General features: G+C 35.9%; 1 non-coding gene across 1 annotated transcript; it reads left to right on the top strand.

Annotated features, from left to right (window-relative positions):
- The first annotated feature begins 23,717 nt into the window (after positions 1-23,717).
- On the top strand, positions 23,718-23,821 carry LOC130942910 (small nucleolar RNA R71). The gene has a single exon (XR_009071456.1). It is a non-coding gene; the product is annotated as a small nucleolar RNA R71 (small nucleolar RNA).
- The last annotated feature ends 502 nt before the right edge of the window (positions 23,822-24,323 follow it).

Raw genomic sequence — 24,323 nt, 5'->3', positions numbered from 1 at the left:
GAAATAAAGTGGATTGAGAATAAAAACGTTGTCAAGTCATTTTTATAAAGATAAAAATGGAATCTTGGAAAAGGCAAATAAAATGAAATCTTTATGTAATGCCGTTGTTGATTTAATAATATATTCTTCAAGTGGAAAAGGCTATTACTATGGTGATTTTTTATTAAAGAAAATAAAAATAGTTTTCTCAAACGAACAACAACCTCAAGGTAGTATTCATTTTCTTGGATTACATCATGGAGGGAATGTCTAAGATGGACATGCAGAATCTCATTAAAAAGAATGATTCACTTGGGATCGATTTAATGCTGAAAAAGAACGTGCCAAAACTCTTTTTAGAGTTTTAAAGACAATTTAAAATGACAACAACATCACCAATTAGAGGGATACGATTGGTCAAAGTTGTGAAAAAAATAAAGAGATAGAAAAAATTCCCTTAGTCCTTCAGCAGACTTTGAAGAATCAAATTTCACTCAAGATTGTTGCAAATCAGGCTACAGTTATAACTGTAGCTTAGAGTGTGGCTTCTACATCTTGTCATAGTGGTAAGCTCTCTTTATCTTTCTTAATTAATGTTGTATTTGCTTTGGATATTTTGAATGATTTGATATTTTGGTGTCAACTATCATTTTGAAAAAATTAACTGGAGATATATGCATCATATACATAAAAATCTCATGTTTTTCGCTCAAATTTTAAATTTTGGACAGTGATAACACAAATTATTTTTTTCCTAAATCTCCATATATCATTTTACACAAAAAATTCTTTTAGATATGAGATAATAGATATAGATCATATGGTAGAGATATCTTATAATTTTTTTCATTAAAATTTTAACTCTTAGAGTTATAAAATTTTTTTTATTTTTTGCTACAAATAAAGGAGATAATCGCGTGTCTTACACTAAAGAGATCTATATTAATTCTTTAAAACCTTAAATTGTTAGTTAAAATATGAAAAATTTTATCTTTCTACAAAAAAAAAACCACATTTGTAGATTCTACAATTAATCAAAATCCATTGTTAAATAAAGGTACAAGAATAAATTTCGGAGTTATTGTGTAACAGCACAGACCACCCACTAGCACGATATTATCCGCTTTGGCACACAAGGTCTCGCGGTTTTGCCTTTGATGATAGGGATGATAGCCGAAGCTCCCCACACTCACTCGTCAAAATTTGTCATGCTAGAGAGAGGTATCCACACCCTTATAAGGCATGCTTCGTTCCCCTCCCCAACCGATGTGGGACCTTACAATCTAATCCCCTAAGGGAGCCCAGCGCCCTCGCTAGCACTTCCGTCTGGGCTTCGACTCTGATACCATTTGTAACAGTCCAGACCACCCGCTAGCACGATATTGTTCGCTTTGACACACAAAGTCTCATGATTTTGCCTTTGACGATAGGGATGATAGCCGAAGCCCTCTACACTCACTCGTCAAAACTCGTCATGCTAGGGAGAGGTATCCACACCCTTATAAGGCATGCTATGTTCCCCTTCCCAATTGATGTGGGACCTTACATATTAGATCATATCCTACTCCTGGAAGTATGAGTACTTTTTCCAACATGCATTTACTACCTGTGTCGACCCTTTTGATGTTACTAGAGAATTTGGTGACAAGAATGCTCCTATTTGGTATCCATCATACCAACACCAACAAGGATATAATGGTCTATTTTTCTACCATGTAAGTAATTGAAATTGTTTCGGGGGAAACAGCGGCTGCTGCGACAGCGCAGAAAATCATCATTATCATTCAAATTCAAACCAAAACATTGGTGGATGCTTTTTTTATTTCCATGCCATAATAATCCATTTAACAATGTTTATGGTCACGGAGGGTCTTTCTAAAGGAATTTTCTGGCCATAATAACAATTTAAATGTATTGATTTGCCATAAATTTACATGACTATGTTCTAAATAAAGTTAACATCCATGTCTAACAAATTTTTATATTATTTGTAATGATCATGGGTGTATGATACCGAACTATTGATTCAATTTAATTCAATGTTTGTTTTCCAATTGTTGAACCTTGGAAAAATATAGATATATTATGGTTTGCTATTATAAATATTGTCCTAAACATGAATATGATATGTGTGTGTAGTTCTTATTAGAAAGTCAAAGATCAAACGATAACAAATTATCTGAAAGAAACAAATAATACAAAAAGTAAACATAAATTAAATATCCAAAATATTTGTTAGTCTAAATAAACTTAATGAAATACATTAGTCTTCATCATTACACAATACTCTATACTACTCACATCACATACACTAAGCTACTACAAATCTCTTATTTTGAAAACGGAGAATGGTGGTGAAATGATCAAGAAAATTAAAGGGAGACAAAAGACAGAGATAAAATGGATTGAGAATAAAAAAATTGTCAAATCGTTTTTATAAAGAGAAAAATAGCATCTTGAAAAAGGCAAATAAAATGAAATCTTTATGTGATGCCGTTGTTGATTTGATAATATATTTTAAAGTGGAAAAGCATATTACTATGGTGATTTTTTATTAAAGACAATAAAAATGGCTCTCTCAAATGAAAAACAACCTCAAGGTAGTAATCAGTTCCTAGGTTACATCATGGAGGGAATGTCTAAGATGGACATGCAGAATCTCATTAAAAAGAATTATTCACTTGGGGATCGATTTAATGCTGAAAAAGAACGAGCTAAAACTCTTTCTAGAATTTTAAAGATAATTAAAAATGACAATAGCATCACCAATTGGTGGGATTCGATTGGTCAAAGTTGTGAAAAAAAATAAAGTGATAGAAGAAATTCTTTTAGTACTTCATTAGATTTTGAAAAAGCAAATTTCACTCAAGATTGTTGCAAATTAGGCTAAAGTTATGACTGCAGCTTAGAGTGTCGCTTCTACATCTTGTCATGGTGGTAAGCTCTCTTTATCTTTCTTAATTAATGTTGTATTAGCTTTGGATATTTTGAATGATTTGATATTTTGTTGTCAACTATCATTTTGAAAAGAATATATGGAAATACATGCATCATATACCTAAAAATCTCATATTTTTTGCTCAGATCTTAAATTTTGGATAGTGATAACACGAATTATTTTTTTTCCCAAAATTTCCATATACCATTTTACCCAAAAATTTCTTTTAGATATGAAATAATAGATATGGATCATATGGTAGAGATATCTTATAATTTTTTTTGTTAACATTTTAACTTTTAGAGTTATAATAGTTTTTTATTTCTTTGTAATAAATAAAGGACATAATCGCGTGTCTTACACTAAAAAGATCTACATTAATTCTTTAAAACTTAAAATTGTTAGTCAAAATATAAAAATTTATCTTTCTATAAAAAAACTACATTTGTAGATTCTACAATTAAGCAAAATCCATTGTTAAATAAAGGTACAAGAATAAATTTCGTAATTATTGTACCATACCCTACTCTTGGAAGTATGAGTACTTTTTCCAACATAGCATTTACTACCGGTGTCAACTCTTTTGACGTTACTAGAGGTGACCAGAATGCTCCTATTTGGTATCCATCATACCAACACCAACAAGGATATAATGGTCTATTTCTCTACAATGTAAGTAACTGGAAAGGTTTTGGGGGAAACAACGGTTGCTGCGACGGCGTTGGAAATCATCCTTATCATTCAAATTCTAAGAAAACAATGGTGGATGCATTTTTGGCTTTCCATTCTACAATAATCCATTTAACAATGTTTATATATAGCCACAGAGGGTTTTTCTAAAGGAATTGTCTGGTGATAATAACAATTTAAATGCATTGATCTGCTATAAATTTACATGAATATGTTCTAAATAAAGTCAATATCTATGTCTAATAAATTTTTATATTATTTGTATTGATCATGGGTTATGTTAGTTACTGGACTATTGATTCAATTTAATTCAATGTTTATTTTCCAATTGTTGTACCTTGGAAAAAAATATATATATATATTATGTTTTGATGTTATAAATATTGTCCTATATTAGTATATGATATCTGTGTGTGTAGTCTTTATTAAAAAGTCAAAGATTAAATGTAACAAATTATCTGAAAGTAACAAATAATACAAAAAGTAAACATAAATAAAATATCCTTAATATTTATTAGTCTATATAAACATAATGAAATACATTAGTCTTCATCATTACACAATACTCTATACTACTTACATTACATACACTAAGCTACTACTAATCTCTTGTTTTGAAAACAGAGAATGGTGGTGAAATGATCAAGAAAATTAAAAGGAGACAAAAGATATAGATAAAGTGGATTGAGAATAAAAAAATTGTCAAATCCTTTTTATAAAGAGAAAAATGACATCTTGAAAAAGGCAAAAAAATGAAATCTTTATGTGATGCCATTGTTGATTTGATAATATATTCTTCAAGTGGAAAAGCCTATTACTATGGTGATTTTTTATTAAAGACAATAAAAATGGCTCTCTCAAATGAAAAATAACCTCAAGGTAGTAATCAGTTCCTAGGTTACATCATGGAGGGAATGTCTAAGATGGACATGCAGAATCTCATTAAAAAGAATTATTCACTTGGGGATCGATTTAATGCTGAAAAAGAACGAGTCGAAACTCTTTCTAAAATTTTAAAGACAATTAAAAATGACAATAGCATCACCAATTGGTGGGATTCGATTGGTCAAAGTTGTGAAAAAAATAAAGTGATAGAATAAATTCTTTTAGTACTTCATTAGACTTTGAAAAAGCAAACTTCATTCAAGATTGTTTCAAATTAGGCTAAAGTTATGACTGCAGCTTAGAGTGTCGCTTCTACATCTTGTCATGGTGGTAAGCTCTCTTTATCTTTCTTAATTAATGTTGTATTGGCTTTGGATATTTTGAATGATTTGATATTTTGGTATCAACTATCATTTTGAAAAAAATATCTTGAGATACATGCATCATTTACCTAAAAATCTCATGTTTTTTGCTCAGATTTTAAATTTTGGGCAGTGATAACACGAATTATTTTTTTTTCCAAAATTTCCATATACCATTTTACACAAAAATTTCTTTTAGATATGAAATAATAGATATGGATCATATGGTAGAGATATCTTATAATTTTTTTTATTAACATTTTAACTTTTAGAGTTATAATAGTTTTTTATTTCTTTGTAATAAATAAAGGACATAATCGCGTGTCTTACACTTAAGAGATCTATATTAATTCTTTAAAACTTAAAATTGTTAGTCAAAATATAAAAATTTATCTTTCTATAAAAAAAACTACATTTGTAGATTCTACAATTAAGCAAAATTCATTGTTAAATAAAGGTACAAGAATAAATTTCGTAATTATTGTACCATACCCTACTCTTAGAAGTATGAGTACCTTTTCCAACATAGCCGTTACTACCGGTGTCAACCCTTTGATGTTACTGGAGAATTTGGTAACCAGAATGCCCCTATTTGGTATCCATCATACCAACACCAACAAAGACATAATGGTCTATTTCTCTACAATGTAAGTAATTGGAATGGTTTTGGAGGAAACAGCAACTACTGCAACGGCGCTGAAAATCATCCTTATCTTTCAAATTCTAACCAAAATAATGGTGGATGCTTTTTTGGCTTTCCATGTCACAATAATCCATTTAACAATGTTTATCGCCACAGAGGGCTTTCTAAAGGAATTATTTGGCGATATTAACAATTTAAATGCATTGATCTGCTATAAATTTACATGAATATGTTCTAAATAAAGTTAATATCCACGTCTAATAAATTTTTATATTATTTGTATTGATCATGGGTTTATGTTACTGGCCTATTGATTCAATTTAATTTAATATTTATTTTCAATTTGTTGAAACTTGGAAAAATATAGATATATTATGGTTTGCTATTTTAAATATTGTCTTAAATTAGTATATGATATCTGTGTATGTAGTTCTTATTAGAAAGTCAAAGATCAAATGATAACAAATTATCTGAAAGAAACAAATAATAAAAAAAGTAAACATAAATTAAATATCCTAAATATTTATTAGTCTATATAAGCATTATGAAATACATTAGTCTTCATCATTACACAATACTCTATACTACTCACGTCACATACACTAAGATACTACTAATATCTTGTTTTGAAAACAGAAAATGATGGTGCAATGATCAAGAAAATTAAAGTGAGACAAAAGACAGAGATAAAGTGGATTGAGAATAAAAATGTTGTCAAATATGTTTTATAAAGAGAAAAATGGCATCTTGAAAAAGGCAAATAAAACAAAATCTTTATGTGATGCTGTTGTTGATTTGATAATATATTCTTCAAGTGAAAAACCCTATTACTATGGTGATTTTTCATTAAAGACAATAAAAATGGCTCTTTCAAATGAATAATAACTTCAAAGTAGTAATGAGTTCTTAGGTTACATCATGGAGGGAATGTCTAAGATGGACATGCAGAATCTCGTCAAAAAAGAATAATTCACTTGGCGATCGATTTAACGCTTAAAAAGAATGAACCAAAACTCTTCTTAGAGTTTTAAAGACAATTTAAAATGACAATAGCATCACCAATTGGTGGGACACGATTGGTCAAAGTTGTGAAAAAAATAAAGAGATAGAAAAAATTCTCTTAGTTCTTCAGCAAACTTTGAAGAATCAAATTTCACTCAAAATTATTGCAAATCAAGCTACAATTATAATTGTAGCTTAGAGTGTGGCTTCTATATCTTTTCATGGTGGTAAGCTCTCTTTAACTTTCTTAATTAATATTGTATTAGCTTTGGATATTTTGAATGATTTGATATGTTGGTGTCAACTATCATTTTGAAAAAAATAACTGGAGATACATGCATCGTATATGTAAAGATCTCATATTTTTTGCTTGACTTTTAAATTTCGCACAGTGATAACATGAATTATTTTTTTTTTGAAAATCTCCATATACCATTTTACACAAAAAATTCTTTTACATATGAAATAATAGATATAGATCATATGGTAGAGATATCATTATAATTTTTCAGCCCATTTAACCCATTGGATTGTCCATAAACGATCTGAGCTGAAAAATTTTGGCTCACAAATAAAGTTGGTTTAAATGGGTCAGCCCATTTAACTCACGGACTTAAACGATCCAAACTTAAATGGGTCAAATTGGCCCATTTGACAGTCCTAGGTAGAGTTAATAATTAGAACCTATTTTTCAAGGGCCAAAGTCTCAAATTATTCAAAGACAATAATGATACATGAATTATGATATTGTTGTTAAAGTATAATTTTGAATCTCATAACCATGGTGAGATCTATAAATTTAATTTTTTAAACAAAACAAATAGTCAATTAATATATTAACGAGTATCTATAGTTTGACAACATTAATGATTTTTTATTTTAAATGATTTAAATACTTTATTTCTTGAAATATCTATGTTTTTATACTATTAGTACACTTTTCGAGTATAAAAAATAAAAGATAAATAAGTACAAAAATTGAGTACTATGCATCCAAAATGTGTAACATCTTAAAAAAATAGACCTGATATAAAACCAAAAAAATTCAACAAATAATATAAAAAGGAATGTAAACAAAATATCCTAAATATTTATTAGTCTATATAAACATAATGAAATACATTAGTCTTCATCATTAGACAATACTTTATACTACTCACATCACATACACTAAACTACTATTAATCTCTTGTTTTGAAAATGGAGAATGGTGGTGAAATGATCAAGAAAATTAAAAGGAGACAAAAGAGAGATATAAAGTGGATTGAGAATAAAAAAAGTTGTCAAATCGCTTATACAAAAGAGAAAAAATGGCATCATGAAAAAGGCAAATGAAATGAAATCTTTTTGTGATGTTGTTGTTGATTTGGTAATATATTTTTTAAGTGGAAAAGCCTATTACTATCGTGATTTTTTGTTAAAGAAATTAAAATGGTTCTCTCAAATGAACAACAACCTCAAGGTAGTAATCAGTTCCTTGGTTACATCATGGAGATAATGTATAAGATGGACATGCAGAATCTCATTGAAAAGAACGATTCACTTGTGGATTAATTAAATGCTGAGAAAGAACGAGCTGAAACTCTTTCTAACGTTTTAAAGATAATTAAAAATGACAACAGCATCACCAATTGGTGGGATACGATTGGTCAAAGTTGTGAAAAAATAAAGAGATGAAAGAAATTCTTGTATTTCTTTAGCAGACTTTGAAAAATCAAATTTCATTCAAGATTGTTGCAAATCAGGCTACAGTTATGACTGACTGCAATTGAGAGTGTGGCATTGGTGCACGAAATTGTGATTCGTACTCTTATGTATTTTGTAAAATTCATTGCTCTTTCGTTCCCTGGCACTGGCGCCAAAAACTTGGTACCAATACCATGGTTCACAACTTAGCACAACTAACCAGCAAGTGCACTGGGTCGTCCAAGTAATACCTTACGTGAGTAAGGGTCGATCCCACGGAGATTGTTGGTATGAAGCAAGCTATGGTCATCTTGTAAATCTCAGTCAGGCGGATAATAATGAATTATGGAGTTTTCGAAAATAAATAATAAATAAACTGAAAATAAAGATAAAGTTACTCATGTACTCCAATGGTGGGAATTTCAGATAGGTGCATGGAGGTGCTGTGCTCCTCTCGAATCTCTACTTTCTTATTACATTCATCCAATCATTCTTACTCCTTTCCATGGCAAGCTATATGTAGGGCATCACCGTTGTCAATGGCTACATCTCATCCTCTCAGTGAAAAAGGTCCAAATGCTCTGTCACAGCACGGCTAATCATCTGTCGGTTCTCAATCAGGTTGGAGTAGAATCCCTTGATTCTTTTGCGTCTGTCACTAACGCCCAGCCTTCAGGAGTTTGAAGCTCGTCATAGTCATTCAATCCCAGAATCCTACTCGGAATACCACAGACAAGGTTAGACTTTCCGGATTCCCATGAATGCCGCCATCAATTCTAGCTTATACCACGAAGATTATGATTAAGGAATCCAAGAGATATGCGCCCGGTCTAAGGTAGAACGGAAGTGGTTGTCAGTCACACGCGTTCATAGGTGAGAATGATGATGAGTGTCACGGATCATCACATTCATCAAGTTGAAGTGCAACGAATATCTTAGAATAGGAATAAAGAGAATTGAATAGAAAATAATAGTAATTGCATTGAAACTTGAGGTACAGCAGAGCTCCACACCCTTAATCTATGGTGTGTAGAAACTCCACCGTTGAAAATACATAAGTGAAAGGTTCAGGCGTAGCCAAGAGGCCAGCCCCCATGATCTGAGAACTAATCGTCCCAAGATATCTAATACACTAGTAAAAAGTCCTATTTATAATAAACTAGCTACTAGGGTTTACATGAGTAAGTAATTGATGCATAAATCCACTTCCGGGGCCCACTTGGTGCATGTTTGGGCTGAGCTTGATCTATCCATGAGCTGAGACTTCTCTTGGAGTTGAACGCCAAGTTGTAACGTGTTTTGGGCGTTCAACTCTGGGTCGTGACGTGTTTCTGGCGTTTGACTCCAGCCAGCAACATGGAACTGGCATTGAGCGCCAGTTTACATCGTCAAATCCCGAATAAAATATGGACTATTATATATTGCTGGAAAGCTCTGGATGTCTACTTTCCAAAGCCATTGAGAGCGTGCCATTTGGAGTTCTGTAGCTCCAGAAAATTTATTTTGAGTTCAGGGAGGTTAGATTCCAACAGCATCAACAGTCCTTTGTCAGCCTCCTTATCAGAGTTTTGCTCAGGTCCCTCAATTTCAGCCAGAAAATACCTGAAATTACAGAAAAACACAAAAACTCATAGTAAAGTCCAGAAATGTGAATTTAGCATAAAAACTAATGAAAACATCCCCAAAAGTAACTAGATCATACTAAAAACTACCTAAAAACAATGCCAAAAAGCGTATAAATTATCCGCTCATCAGGCATCTACATTTTATCACGGTGGTAAGCTTTCTTTGTCTTTCTTAATTAATGTTGTATTAGCTTTGGATATTGTCTCTCTGTTGCGCACTAATATCTCAGCATATCGGCTGGTCGTTAGAAGAAGAGTGCTCTGTCACCATTAAAGGGAGAGTGCTCTATCACCTTGCAGCCAGAGAGAACCACGAGAGTAAGCAGGATTAACCACCGTCGTTACCCAGAATCTCGAGCAAGCGGGATTAACCGTCGTCCCTGCTTGGAATCACGAACAAGTGGGATTAACCACGTCATTGTTCGAAGCAAAACTCAAATCAATACACAAGCAAGATACACACAGACCTTGCCAATCACAAGTCATACAATCCAGGAGGAACCAAAAAGGGGATTCTAACCTTCAACCGTCTAACTGAAGGTGATCTTAAATTCCAAGGAGGAACAAAAAAGGGGATCCTCTACTGGGATATAGTGCCCATGCATACTTTTGGGATATAATGCCCATCACACTTTTCAATCATAATCATAAACATTTACATTCACAGTTATCACGATTCAAAATCATACTCATAGTCATACTCAAACTCAATCATAACCGAAATTGACACCACAAGGCTTGATATTCACAATTCAAAATCATACTTGGCCCATTCACTATAATAACAATATATTTATATTTAGTTCACCTCATGCCAATAATCACCTTCATTTCTCAGTTTTTAAATACCGATTTTCAAACCATCATAACTTTTGATACAAAAATCATTCTCCGTCCATTCTTCGAACGTCATAAACTAGACAAATCCAGTTTTCATTCAAATTAAGTCTCACAAATTTTTGAGATTCGGGGAATAAGTTATGGCCCTTCAAATTTAGTCAGAAATCACTTTTTACCCAAAAACTTAGCACTTTCAAAATAGACTTCTTTCCAAATTCATTCTTTTGAAAACAAGTTATATCCTCATTTCATCCTTTACAAAATTCCACTTTTATTACATTACACCATTTAACACTTTCTCTTTCTGGATCCCGCTAGGGAGACAATGGCTTATTTGTACAATGTGTACAATGGATTATATGAGTTACAAAATGAACATCCCTCATACTATCTAGAATAACCATCCGAGTACTAGGGATAATAAACATCTTCCCAAAAGCTTAAACTGATTTTCGAGTTCACCAAGAATCAAACTCTTGACCTTTCGGATCTAGAGCTCTAATACCATGTCATGATACCACTCATCCCAAACGCTTCAGCTGATGGAAAATGGTAACACTAATGGTTATATCTCTAATACTCCCTAAACCTCCATTGTACACATTGTACAAATATTCCATTGGCTCCTCATACTTTCTCTTTCTTCAATTCATTTTTGTTTGAAACCGATACCATCTTTTATAACATTTTCCGGAACCTCCAAAGCCACTTCACTTAAAACCATTTTTCTTTTATAAAACTCATTTTCACTCAACCAATATCCTCGAACTAACTTTAAAATCATTTCAAGTTTAAACCTCTTTCAAAAGACTAAAAAACCGTTTATTCTTAAATCAATTACTCAATTAAGTCAAAACTTATAAAAATTTTGACAGCACCTCCCTTAAAACCCGGACTTTACCTCAATTAAGTCAAAACTTATAAAAATTTTGACAGCACCTCCCTTAAAACTCGGACTTTACCTCCCTTCAAGGGTTCCATCCAAACCATATTTCTCAACCCTTCTCAATAGTTTCAAAACCAAATCATTTTTCAATATAACATATAAATCAAAATTTCAATACAAAACCATTTTTCAATATATACATTCAAATCAGCTTTCCAAATCAACTTTCATTAACTGCCACATGCTAACTCAATCAAGTAAACAATCATATTCATCCAAAATAAACCAGTCAATCCATAAAACTCACATAATCACCAATATATATTTTTTGCATTAATATCAATTTATAACAATTCCATAATATAAAAAAAAGTTTTAAGAAAAATCCTACCTCAAATTATCGAAACCCGTAAGCCATAAAACACGTCAAAAGTCTTTTTCTCCTAGCCTGCAACAGCGACAGCCACAATCACAGCTCCCTACTACATTCGCAGTAATAGCAGCAACTTTAACTGCGACATGCAATAATCGAAACTCAATCCTATGGCAATAACGCCGCAAAAATCTCATCAACATATAATGGAACAACAATTAAAAGGGTTTTTGGAGCAAAATAACTACACAAAAAGAAAATAAGAACAAAATAGTGACATCTCTGGTGATGACCTCCGGCGAATACAGCATCACTCCTGACGGCCACAGACACGACGAGCAGCAGTGGCAAAGCCACTCAGCAATAGCAGTGACGGATCGGCGGGGATAGAGGCACGGCGAAAAGGAGAACGCGACAATGACAAATCCTGGCGGCTCCACGACAGAATGGCAATGACGTGCATGGCGACGACTTCCCAATGGCGGCAACGGCACATCAGTTCGACGATGATGACGACGTCGCATCAACGGGAAGCAGAACGGCGACAACGCATGCGAGCTCCCTCTCTCTCCTTTGCAAACTCTTTATCTCTCTCTATCCCTTGTGCTTGACAACAACAGTGGCAGCGAGCAGGACAGCGGTTGGGTGCGATGGCTCCCTCTATCTCTTCTCCTTCCTCTGTTCACCCTCTTCTTTCTTTTCTTCATTTCTTTCTTTCTTTTCGTGGTATGGGTGTAGGTGTCTATTGGTGAGGGAGGGTGAGGGGGTGAGGTGATTGATGGCTAGGGTTTGTGAAGGAGTGTGAGTGTGTAAGTGAAGTACGTTAGGGTCAGAGGTAGTGAGTGTATGAAATTGGGGATTTTGGAGTTGGATAGAGTAAAAATTTTAATAAAAATAAAAGGGTAGAGTAATAATTTAAAACCAAGTTAAATAAAAAATAATTATTTTCAAATAAATACTAATTCAATGAAAATAAAAAATAATTAAATTAATTCTCCTTTATTTATAGAATAAGGTTCAGAGTCTAAATATTCAAAATATAACATATAAAATTCACATTATTTTTCACTTACTAAAATTTTAAATTATAAATAAGCATTTGTCCGATTTACACACACACACACACACACACACACACACACACACACACACACACACACACACACACACACACACATATATATATATATATAAATCTCTGAAAATATAATCTTAAATAAATTTAATAAATCATAAATAACTTATTATTTAATTTCCGAAAAACTGAGGTCTTACATAGAAATATTAAAATATGTTCTAAAAAAATATTGCTCAGTTGAATTTTTATTGTAGAGTTTTGAACTCCTGGTTTAATCGCCATATATTAGTATATGATATCTGTATGTGTAGTTTTTATTAGAAAGTCAAAGATCAAACGATAACAAATTATCTGAAAGAAACAAATAATACAAAAATAAACATAAATTAAATATCCTAAATATTTATTAGTCTATATAAATATAATGAAATACATTAGTCTTCATCATTACACAATACTCTATACTACTCACATCACATACACTAAGTTACTACTAATCTCTTGTTTTGAAAACGAAAAATGGTGGTAAAATGATCAAAAAAAATTAAAGGGAGACAAAAGACAAAGATAAAGTGGATTGAGAATAAAAAGTTGTCAAATTGCTTTTATAAAGAGAAAAATGGCATCTTGAAAAAGGCAAATAAAACAAAATCTTTATGTAATGCTGTTGTCGATTTGATAATATATTCTCAAGTGGAAAAGCCTATTACTATGGTGATTTTTTGTTAACGACAATAAAAATGGCTCTCTCAAACGAACAATAAGTTCTTAGGCTACATCATGGAGGAATGTCTAAGATGGACATGAGAATCTCATTAAAAATAATGATTCACTTGGGGATCAATTAAATGCTGAAAAAGAACGAGCAGAAATCCTTTCTAGTTTTAAAGACAATTAAAAATGACAACAGCATCATCAATTGGTGGGATACAATTTTTCAAAGTTGTGAAAAAAATAAAGAGATAGAAGAAATTCTTTTAGTTCTTTAGCAGATTTTGAAGAATCAAATTTCACTCAATATTGTTGTAAATCAGGCTATAGTTACAACTGTAGCTTAGAGTGTGGCTTTTATATCTTCTCATGGTGGTATCTTCTCTTTATCTTTCTTAATTAATGTTATATTAGCTTTGGATATTTTGAATGATTTGATATTTTGGTGTCAACTATCATTTTGAAAAAAATAACTGGAGATACATGCATCGTATATGTAAAGATCTCATGTTTTTGTTCAAATTTTAAATTTTGGTCAGTGATAACATGATTTTTTTTTTCAAAATATCTATATACCATTTTACACAAAAAAATTCTTTTAGATATGAAATAATAGATATGGATTATATAGTAGAGACATCTTTATAATTTTTCAGCTCGTTTAACTCATCGGACTGTTTATAAACGGTCTAGGCTGAAAAATTATGACCCGTGAATAAAACGGACTTAAACGGGCCACCCTATTTAACCCATGAACTTAAATAGACCAGACTTAAATGGGGCAAATGGGTCCATCTAACAGTCCTAGGTAGAGTTAATAATTAGAACCTGTTTTCTTAGGGCCAAAGTCAAGAATTATTCAAAGACAACAATGAGAATTTATGATATTGTTGTTAAAGTATAATTTTAAATCTCATAACCATTGTGAGATCTATAAATTTTATTTTTTTAAACAAAACAAATAGTCAATTAAAATATTAACGAGTATATATACTTTAAAAATATTAATAATTTTTTATTTTAAAATTATTTAAATTCTTTATTTCCTGAAATATTTATGTTTTTATACTATTATTATACTTTTCGAGTATACAAAATAGAAGATAAATAAGCACGAAAATTGAGTACTATACATCCAAAATGTGTAATACCTTAAAATAATATTCCCGAAATAAAACCAAAAAATTCAATAAATAATACAAAATGTAAACATAAATTAATAGGGTAAAATGCATATTTAAACCAAATGGAGCCAAAAATTACACAAATCAACCAAAAGCAAAAACGTTAATTGAATCTCCCAAAAGGACATTTTTATGTTAATCGAATGAGACCCATTCGAATTACACAATCTAACACTAATTCGAATCAGACCAATTCAAATTAGTAATGATACACACAAATCAAACCTGATCAATTCAAATTATGCATGCATGGAATGTTAGGCTAAATCGAATCACCTCTATTCGAATTATGCATGCAAGGACGTCCTAAGTAATTCGAAACAACCTATTTCGATTTATACATAGAACTGTCCTTATATAATTCGAATTTGACTGATTCGAATTACCAAGAAGTGTAAATCGAACAAGGTAAATTCGATTTACTTAAGCCCCAACATATATAAATATGATGTGAATATGAATTTCTACCATGAGAGTAAAACACAACGGCTAGTGAGGAGAGTTTTTTAGTGTTGGTGCACTATAAAGGTCCGATTAAGAAAAAAACATGCTCCGGTATTAAGTTTACTAATTAGGATCCCCTTAGTATTTTTATGAAACCTACAACGAGCTTCGCTGAGTTTTTGAATTCTATCATAAAAAAACTGGGGTTGCAAGGCGTGAAACGGGTTGAAAAGCTATTCTATCATATTCCGATTTCAGTTTTGTGAGATGATGTGAAATACGATTCGTTTGTCATAGGGAGTGACGAAGATTTGGAGGTTTTGTTCCATTGTTGTCGGCGGTTTCCCGAGGTCAGCACACCTGAGCTGTTGGCCAAGCTTGTAGATGTGGTCTCTAGCTCAGGTGGTTCGAACCGAAATCCCCAAGCTCCAACAACGGCAGCCTGTTCTAGTTCGGGCCTGTTGGTGCTTCTTCATCCGTGCCTATGATTGCACCTCAGGCAATGGTGGTTGCCTCCCCGTCCTTTGCAACTGATCTCAACCGCAGTGGTGAGGGAGAAGTTGGTATTATTGATTTGATGCCAGTTTCACTACAGGGTGAGACACCGGATGGTATAAACGATGTACTGTGGGATGATGATGATGATGATGATGATGTGGAGCTGGACATCATTGCCGATAATAGCGGTGATGACATAGCAGCGAGTAATCCAGCTGGGGTTGGAGGAGTGTCTAGTTCAGGGACTCAGCAGTACCCCCCACACTTTTCAACTTTGGACTTGGATGCCATGAGACAGTAGGGGGTTCCTGGCGAACCTATTGGATTTGGTGCCAAAGATACACAGGGTACCAGAGGTCTTGAGAAGTTTCAGGTTGGTCAGCAGTTTCAGGACAAAGAAGAGGTCGTGTTAAGCATGAAGACCTATAGCATCCGACGCGGGGTACAGTACAAAGTGATGGAGTCCAATTATCGCAAGTACTTTGGTACAGGTGCACATGGTTGATTAGGATCAGTCTCCACCAGCGTAGAGGTATTTGGGAGGTAAAACGGTATAATGGACCTCATACTTGGCTGGCCACGTCGATATCGAGCGATCACAGGAGTCTTGATTATCATGTGATCTTGGCCTTCATATTGCCAATGGTTAGAGTTGATGCAGCCGTGTGTATCAATGTACTACTGAATACGACCGAGGCACATATATATCAACACTGTCATGGACCTCCATAACGCCGTATGCCGAGGCTCCAATATCTCTAGATGCACCACCTAAACTACATCATGAGAGCTATACAACATCCAAATAAACTGTGAATAGAAATAGTTATTAAATGGCATTATTAAATATACAGTGTTGCCAACATAAGAGAGATTTAATCTATTTAGAGTGGTTGAAATACTCACATCCCCAACCTGTAAAAGATCTATCTTGAGCCTCCAACTCGCAACTCGAGGTCCCTTCTCGCTCGCTGTAGGGTTGTGACCTGACCACCTACAACCCAAACACAGGTTATCACTAAATGAAACTAACACCAAATAATTGTGAGAAATATAACATTTGAATAGAATACAACCTCAAGGCCAAAGGCCAGCCGAATGTATCATATCCAGCGGGTTTGAATCTAGGAAATTGCCAGAAGATCCATGACTGAAGTAGCTGCAATGGTCCAGCTAACTTCACAACGTGTCTGTTCACTACGCCCAACATAGGCATCGGTATAACCATGATAGAGCAACTGATCCCCAACTGTACCTGCCCATGTCCTCAAGCTTGGCTACATATGGCAACCACTGAATGTGAATGCGAGTACCGGACTTGTTGCCAAATAGCTGAGTGCCTAACAGCATCATGATATAGGCCCGGACATACCTCCTAACAATGGCCTCATCGGCACCATCAGGAATCTCTCCGAATGTGTCCTGAAACCAACTGCATCTCATTGCGAACTTGTCAATGCAGTTTGCAGAACGCAAAACACCCAACAGCTCCTCAAACCATGCCCAACCTGCGCGACCACCCTCGATGTATCGCTCAAAATCTGTCAGGTAACTACTGAAATAATGTCCATCAATTGGTAGCCCTAACTGGTACACCACGTCATGTAGTGTAATCGTGCACTCCCCGAACGGCATATGAAATGTGTGCGTCTCTGGTGCACGAAATTGTGATCACTACTTTTACACAAAACAATCCTCGGTAATGGCTCCAAAGACTTGGTGCACAATACCATGGCATAAGCACAACTTCGCACAACTAACCAGCAAGTGCACTGGGTCGTCCAAGTAATAAACCTTACGCGAGTAAGGGTCGATCCCACGGAGATTGTTGGTATGAAGCAAGCTATGGTCACCTTGTAAATCTCAGTCAGGCAGACTCAAATGGGTATAGTGATAAACGAATAAAGCATAAAGATAAAGATAGAGATACTTATGTATATCATTGATGAGAGCATCAGATAAGCGTATGAAGATGCCTTCCCTTCCGTCTCATTGCTTTCCTACAGTCTTCATCCAATCATTCTTACTCCTTTCCATGGCAAGCTCATGTAGGGTTTTACCGTTGTCAGTGGCTACCTCCCATCCTCTCAGTGAAAACGTTGCCTATGCTCTGTCACAGCATGGGTAATCAGCTGTCGGTTCTCGGTCAGGCCGGAATAAAATCCATCGATTCTTTTGCGTCTGTCACTAACGCCCCGCCTGCTAGGAGTTTGAAGCACGTCACAGTCATTCAATCATTGAATCCTACTCAGAATACCACAGACAAGGTTAGACCTTCCGGATTCTCTTAAATGCCGCCATCAGTTCTCGCCTATACCACGAAGACTCTGATCTCACGGAATGGCTGGCTCGTTTGTCAGGCGAGCACTCGGTTGTCAGGCGATCAACCATGCATCGTGTATCAGGAATCCAAGAGATATTCACTAAGCCTCGTATGTTTGTAGAACAAGAGTGGTTGTCAGTCACTTTGTTCATAAGTGAGAATGATGATGAGTGTCACGGATCATCACATTCATCAAGTTGAAGAACAGGTGATATCTTGGAACAAGAACAAGCGGAATTGAATAGAAGAACAATAGTAATTGCATTAATACTCGAGGTACAGCAGAGCTCCACACCTTAATCTATGGTGTGTAGAAACTCCACCGTTGAAAATACATAAGAACAAGGTCTAGGCATGGCCGTGAGGCCAGCCTCCCAGTGATCAAAAGATTCAAAGATCTCCAGATCTCAAGATGAAAATACAATAGTAAAAGGTCCTACTTATAGAAAACTAGTAGCCTAAAGTGTACAGAGATGAGTAAATGACATAAAAATCCACTTCCGGGCCCACTTGGTGTGTGCTTGGGCTGAGCAATGAAGCATTTTCGTGTAGAGACTCTCCTTGGAGTTAAACGCCAGCTTTTATGCCAGTTTGGGCGTTTAACTCCCAATTAGGTGCCAGTTCCGGCGTTTAACGCTGGAATTTTTGAGGGTGACTTTGAACGCCGGTTTGGACCATCAAAGCTTGGGCAAAGTATGGACTATCATATATTGCTGGAAAGCCCAGGATGTCTACTTTCCAAAGCCGTTAAGAGCGCGCCAATTGGGCTTCTGTAGCTCCAGAAAATCCACTTCGAGTGCAGGGAGGTCAGAATCCAACAGCATCTGCAGTCCTTTTGAGTCTCTGGATCAGATTTTTGCTCAGATCCCTCAATTTCAGCCAGAAAATACCTGAAATCACAGAAAAACACACAAACTCATAGTAAAGTCCAGAAAAGTGAATTTTAACTAAAAACTAATAAAAATATAATAAAAACTAACTAGATCATACTAAAAACATACTATAAACAATGCCAAAAAGCGTACAAATTATCCGCTCATCACAACACCAAACTTAAATTGTTGCTTGTCCCCAAGCAACTGAAGATCAAATAGGATAAAAAGACGAGAATATGCAATGAACTCCAAAAACATCTATGAAGATCAGTATTAATTAGATGAGCGGGGCTTTTAGCTTTTTGCCTCTGAATAGTTTTGGCATCTCACTTTATCCTTTGGAATTCAGAATGATTGGCTTCTTTAGGAACTTAGAATCCAGATAGTGTTATTGATTCTCCTAGTTAAGTATGATGATTCTTGAACACAGCTACTTCATGAGTCTTGGCCGTGGCCCAAAGCACTCTGTCTTCCAGTATTACCACCGGATACATACATGCCACAGACACATAATTGGGTGAACCTTTTCAGATTGTGACTCAGCTTTGCTAAAGTCCCTAATTAGAGGTGTCCAGGGTTCTTAAGCACACTCTTATTGCCTTGGATCACAACTTTATTTCTTTCTTTTTCTTCCTTTTTCTCTTTCTTTTTCGTTTTTTTTTTCGCTTGCTTTCTTCTTCCTTTTTTTTTTGTATTCACTGCTTTTTCTTGCTTCAAGAATCATTTTTATGATTTTTCAGATCCTCAGTAACATGTCTCCTTTTTCATCATTCTTTCAAGAGCCAACATTCATGAACCACAAATTCAAAAGACATATGCACTGTTCAAGCATACATTCAGAGAACAAAAATGTTGCCACCACATCAAAATAATTAAACTGCTATAAAATTCAAAATTCATGCAATTCTATTCTTTTTCAATTAAGAACAATCTCTAAGAAAGGTGATGGATTCATAGGACATTCATAACTTTAAGGCATAGACACTAAGACACTAATGATCACAAGACACAAACATGGACAAACATAAAGCACTAAAATTCGAAAAACAAGAAAATAAAGAACAAGGAGATTAAAGAACGGGTCCACCTTAGTGATGGCGGCTTGTTCTTCCTCTTGAAGGTCTTATGGAGTGCTTGAGCTCCTCAATGTCTCTTCCTTGTCTTTGTTGCTCCTCTCTCATGATTCTTTGATCTTCTCTAATCTCATGGAGGAGAATGGAGTGTTCTTGGTGCTCCACCCTTAGTTGTCCCATGTTGGAACTCAATTCTCCTAGGGAGGTGTTTAGTTGCTCCCAATAGTCTTGTGGAGGAAAGTGCATCCCTTGAGGAATCTCAGGGATCTCAGGATGAGTGGGGTCTCTTGTGTGCTCCATCCTCTTCTTAGTGATGGGCTTGTCCTCATCAATAGGAGTGTCTCCCTCTATGTCAACTCCAACTGAATAACAGAGGTGACAAATGAGATGAGGGAAGGCTAACCTTGCCAAGGTGGAAGACTTGTCCACCACCTTGTAGAGTTCTTGAGCTATGACCTCATGAACTTCCACTTCTTCTTCAATCATGATGCTATGAATCATGATGGCTCGGTCTAGAGTAACTTCGGACCGGTTGCTAGTGGGAATGATTGAGCGTTGAATAAACTCCAACCATCCTCTAGCCATGGGCTTGAGGTCATGCCTTCTCAATTGAACCGGCTTCCCTCTTGAATCTCTCTTCCATTGTGCGCCCTCTTCACATATGACTGTGAGGACTTGGTCCAACCTTTGATCAAAGTTGACCCTTCTAGTGTAAGGATGTTCATCTCCTTGCATCATGGGCAAGTTGAATGCTAACCTTACATTTTCCGGACTAAAATCCAAGTATTTCCCCCAAACCATAGTAAGATAATTCTTTGGATCCGGGTTCACACTTTGATCATGGTTCTTGGTGATCCATGCATTGGCATAGAACTCTTGAACCATCAAGATTCCGACTTGTTGAATGGGGTTGGTAAGCACTTCCCAACCTCTTCTTCGGATCTCATGGCGGATCTCCGGATATTCACCCTTTTTGAGTGAAAAGGGGACCTCGGGGATCACCTTCTTCAAGGCCACAACTTCATAGAAGTGGTCTTGATGCACCCTTGAGATGAATCTATCTATCTCCCATGACTCGGAGGTGGAAGCTTTTGCCTTCCCTTTCCTCTTTCTAGAGGTTTCTCCGGCCTTGGATGCCATAAATGGTTATGGAAAATGAAAAAGCAACGCTTTTACCACACCAAACTTAAAAGGTTTGCTCGTCCTCGAGCAAAAGAAGAAAGAAGAGAGTAGAAGAAAAAGAAATGAGGAAGAAGGGAGTGGCTTATGTATTCGGCCATTATGGGTGGGTTTGGGAGGGAAAGTGGTTTGAATTTGAAGGGTGAGGTAGGTGGGGTTTATTGAAGGATGGATGTGAGTGGTGAAGAGAAAGATGGGAGTTGATAGGTGAAGGGTTTTTGGGAAGAGGTATTGAGGTGATTGGTGAATGGGTGAAGAAGAAGAGAGAGAGTGGTGGGTTGGTGGGGATCCTGTGGGGTCCACAGATCCTGTGGTGTCAAGGAAAAGTCATCCCTGCACCAAATGGCATTCAAAATCACGTTTTGAGCCATTTCTGGCGTTAAACGCCGGGCTGATGCCCATTCCTGGCGTTTAACGCCAGGTTCTTGCCCTTTTCTGGCGTTTAACGCCAGTCTGGTGCCCCTTTCTGGCGTTAAACGCCCAGAATGGTGCCAGACTGGGCGTTAAACGCCCAACTGCTAACCTTACTGGCGTTTAAACGCCAGCAAGTTCTCCTCCAGGGTGTGCTGTTTTTCTTCCTGTTTTTCATTCTGTTTTTGCTTTTTCAATTGATTTTGTGACTTCTCATAATCATCAACCTACAAAATAAGATAAAATAACAAAGGAAAATATATAAAATATAACATTGGGTTGCCTCCCAACAAGCGCTTCTTTAATGTCAGTAGCTTGACAGAGGGCTCTCATGGAGCCTCACAGATACTCAGAGCAATGTTGGAACCTCCCAACACCAAACTTAGAGTTTGAATGTGGGGGTTCAACACCAAACTTAGAGTTTGGTTGTGGCCTCCCAACACCAAACTTAGAGTTTGACTGTGGGGGCTCTGTTTGACTCTGATTTGAGAGAAGTTCTTTATGCTTCTTCTCCATGGTGACAGAGGGATATCCTTGAGCCTTAAACACAAAGGATTCTTCATTCACTTGAATGATCAGTTCACCTCCATCAACATCAATCACAGCCTTTGCTGTGGCTAGGAAGGGTCTGCCAAGGATGATAGATTCATCCATGCACTTCCCAGTCTCTAGGACTATGAAATCAGTAGGGATGTAATGGTCTTCAATCTTCACCAATACATCCTCTACAAGTCCATGAGCTTGTTTTCTTGAGTTGTCTGCCATCTCTAGTGAGATTCTTGCAGCTTGTACCTCAAAGATCCCTAGCTTCTCCATTACAGAGAGAGGCATGAGGTTTACACTTGACCCTAAGTCACACAGAGCCTTCTTGAAGGTCATGGTGCCTATGGTACAAGGTACTGAAAACTTCCCAGGATCTTGTCTCTTTTGAGGTAATTTCTGCCTAGACAAGTCATCCAGTTCTTTGGTGAGCAAAGGAGGTTCATCTTCCCAAGTCTCATTTCCAAATAACTTGTCATTTAGCTTCATGATTGCTCCAAGGTATTTAGCAACTTGCTCTTCAGTGACATACTCATCCTCTTCAGAGGAAGAATACTCATCAGAGCTCATGAATGGCAGAAGTAAGTCCAATGGAATCTCTATGGTCTCATTTTGAGCCTCAGATTCCCATGGTTCCTCATTAGGGAACTCATTGGAGGTCAGTGCACGCCCATTGAGGTCTTCCTCAGTGGCGTCCACTTCCTCTCTTTCCTCTCCAGATTCGGCCATGGTTATGGCTTTGCACTCTCCTTTTGGATTTTCTTCTGTATTGCTTGGAAGAGTACTTGGAGGGAGTTCAGTAATTTTCTTGCTCAGCTGTCCCACTTGTGCCTCCAAGTTTCTAATGGAGGACCTTGTTTCAGTCATGAAACTTTGAGTGGTTTTGATCAGATCAGAGACCATGGTTGCTAAGTCAGAGGGGTTCTGCTTAGGATTCTCTGTCTGTTGCTGAGAAGATGATGGAAAAGGCTTGCCATTGCTAAACCTGTTTCTTCCACCATTATTGTTGTTGAAACTCTGTTGAGGTCTCTCTTGATTCTTCCATGAGAAATTTGAGTGATTTCTCCATGAAGAATTATAGGTGTTTCCATAGGGTTCTCCTAGGTAATTCACCTCTTCCATTGGAGGGTTCTCAGGATCATAAGCTTCTTCTTCAGATGAAGCATCCTTAGTACTGCTTGGTGCATTTTGCATTCCAGACAGACTTTGAGAGATCAAATTGACTTGTTGAGTCAATATCTTGTTCTGAGCCAAAATGGCATTCAGAGCATCAATCTCAAGAACTCCTTTCTTCTGACTTGTCCCATTGTTCACAGGATTTCTTTCAAAAGTGTACATGAATTGGTTATTTGCAACCATTTCAATGAGCTCTTGAGCCTCTGTAGGCGTCTTCTTCAGATGAAGAGATCCTCCAGCAGAGCTATCCAAAGACATCTTGGATAGTTCAGAGAGACCATCATAGAAAATACCTATGATGCTCCATTCAGAAAGCATGTCAGATGGACATTTTCTGATCAATTGTTTGTATCTTTCCCAAGCTTCATAGAGGGATTCACCATCCTTCTGTCTGAAGGTTTGGACTTCCACTCTAAGCTTACTCAATTTTTGAGGTGGAAAGAACTTTGCCAAGAAGGCATTGACTAGCTTTTCCCAAGAGTCCAGGCTTTCTTTAGGTTGTGAGTCCAACCATGTCCTGGCTCTGTCTCTTACAGCAAAAGGGAATAGCATCAGTCTGTAGACCTCAGGGTCAACCCCATTAGTCTTGACTGTGTCACAGATTTGCAAGAACTCAGCTAAGAACTGATGAGGATCTTCCAATGGAAGTCCATGGAACTTGCAATTCTGTTGCATTAGAGAAACTAACTGAGGCTTAAGCTCAAAGTTGTTTGCTCCAATGGCAGGGATAGAGATGCTTCTCCCATAGAAGTCGGGAGTAGGTGCAGTAAAGTCACCCAGCACCTTCCTTGCATTGTTGGCATTGTTGTTGTTTTCGGCTGCCATAGGTTCTTCTTCCTTGAAGAATTCGGTCAGGTCCTCAACAGAGAGTTGTGCCTTAGCTTCTCTTAGCTTTCGCTTCAAGGTCCTTTCAGGTTCAGGG

This window comes from Arachis stenosperma, chromosome 7, assembly GCF_014773155.1.
Source record: "Arachis stenosperma cultivar V10309 chromosome 7, arast.V10309.gnm1.PFL2, whole genome shotgun sequence".
In the NCBI taxonomy this organism is placed as follows: domain Eukaryota; kingdom Viridiplantae; phylum Streptophyta; class Magnoliopsida; order Fabales; family Fabaceae; genus Arachis; species Arachis stenosperma.
This window is presented reverse-complemented; position numbering and strand designations above follow the sequence as displayed.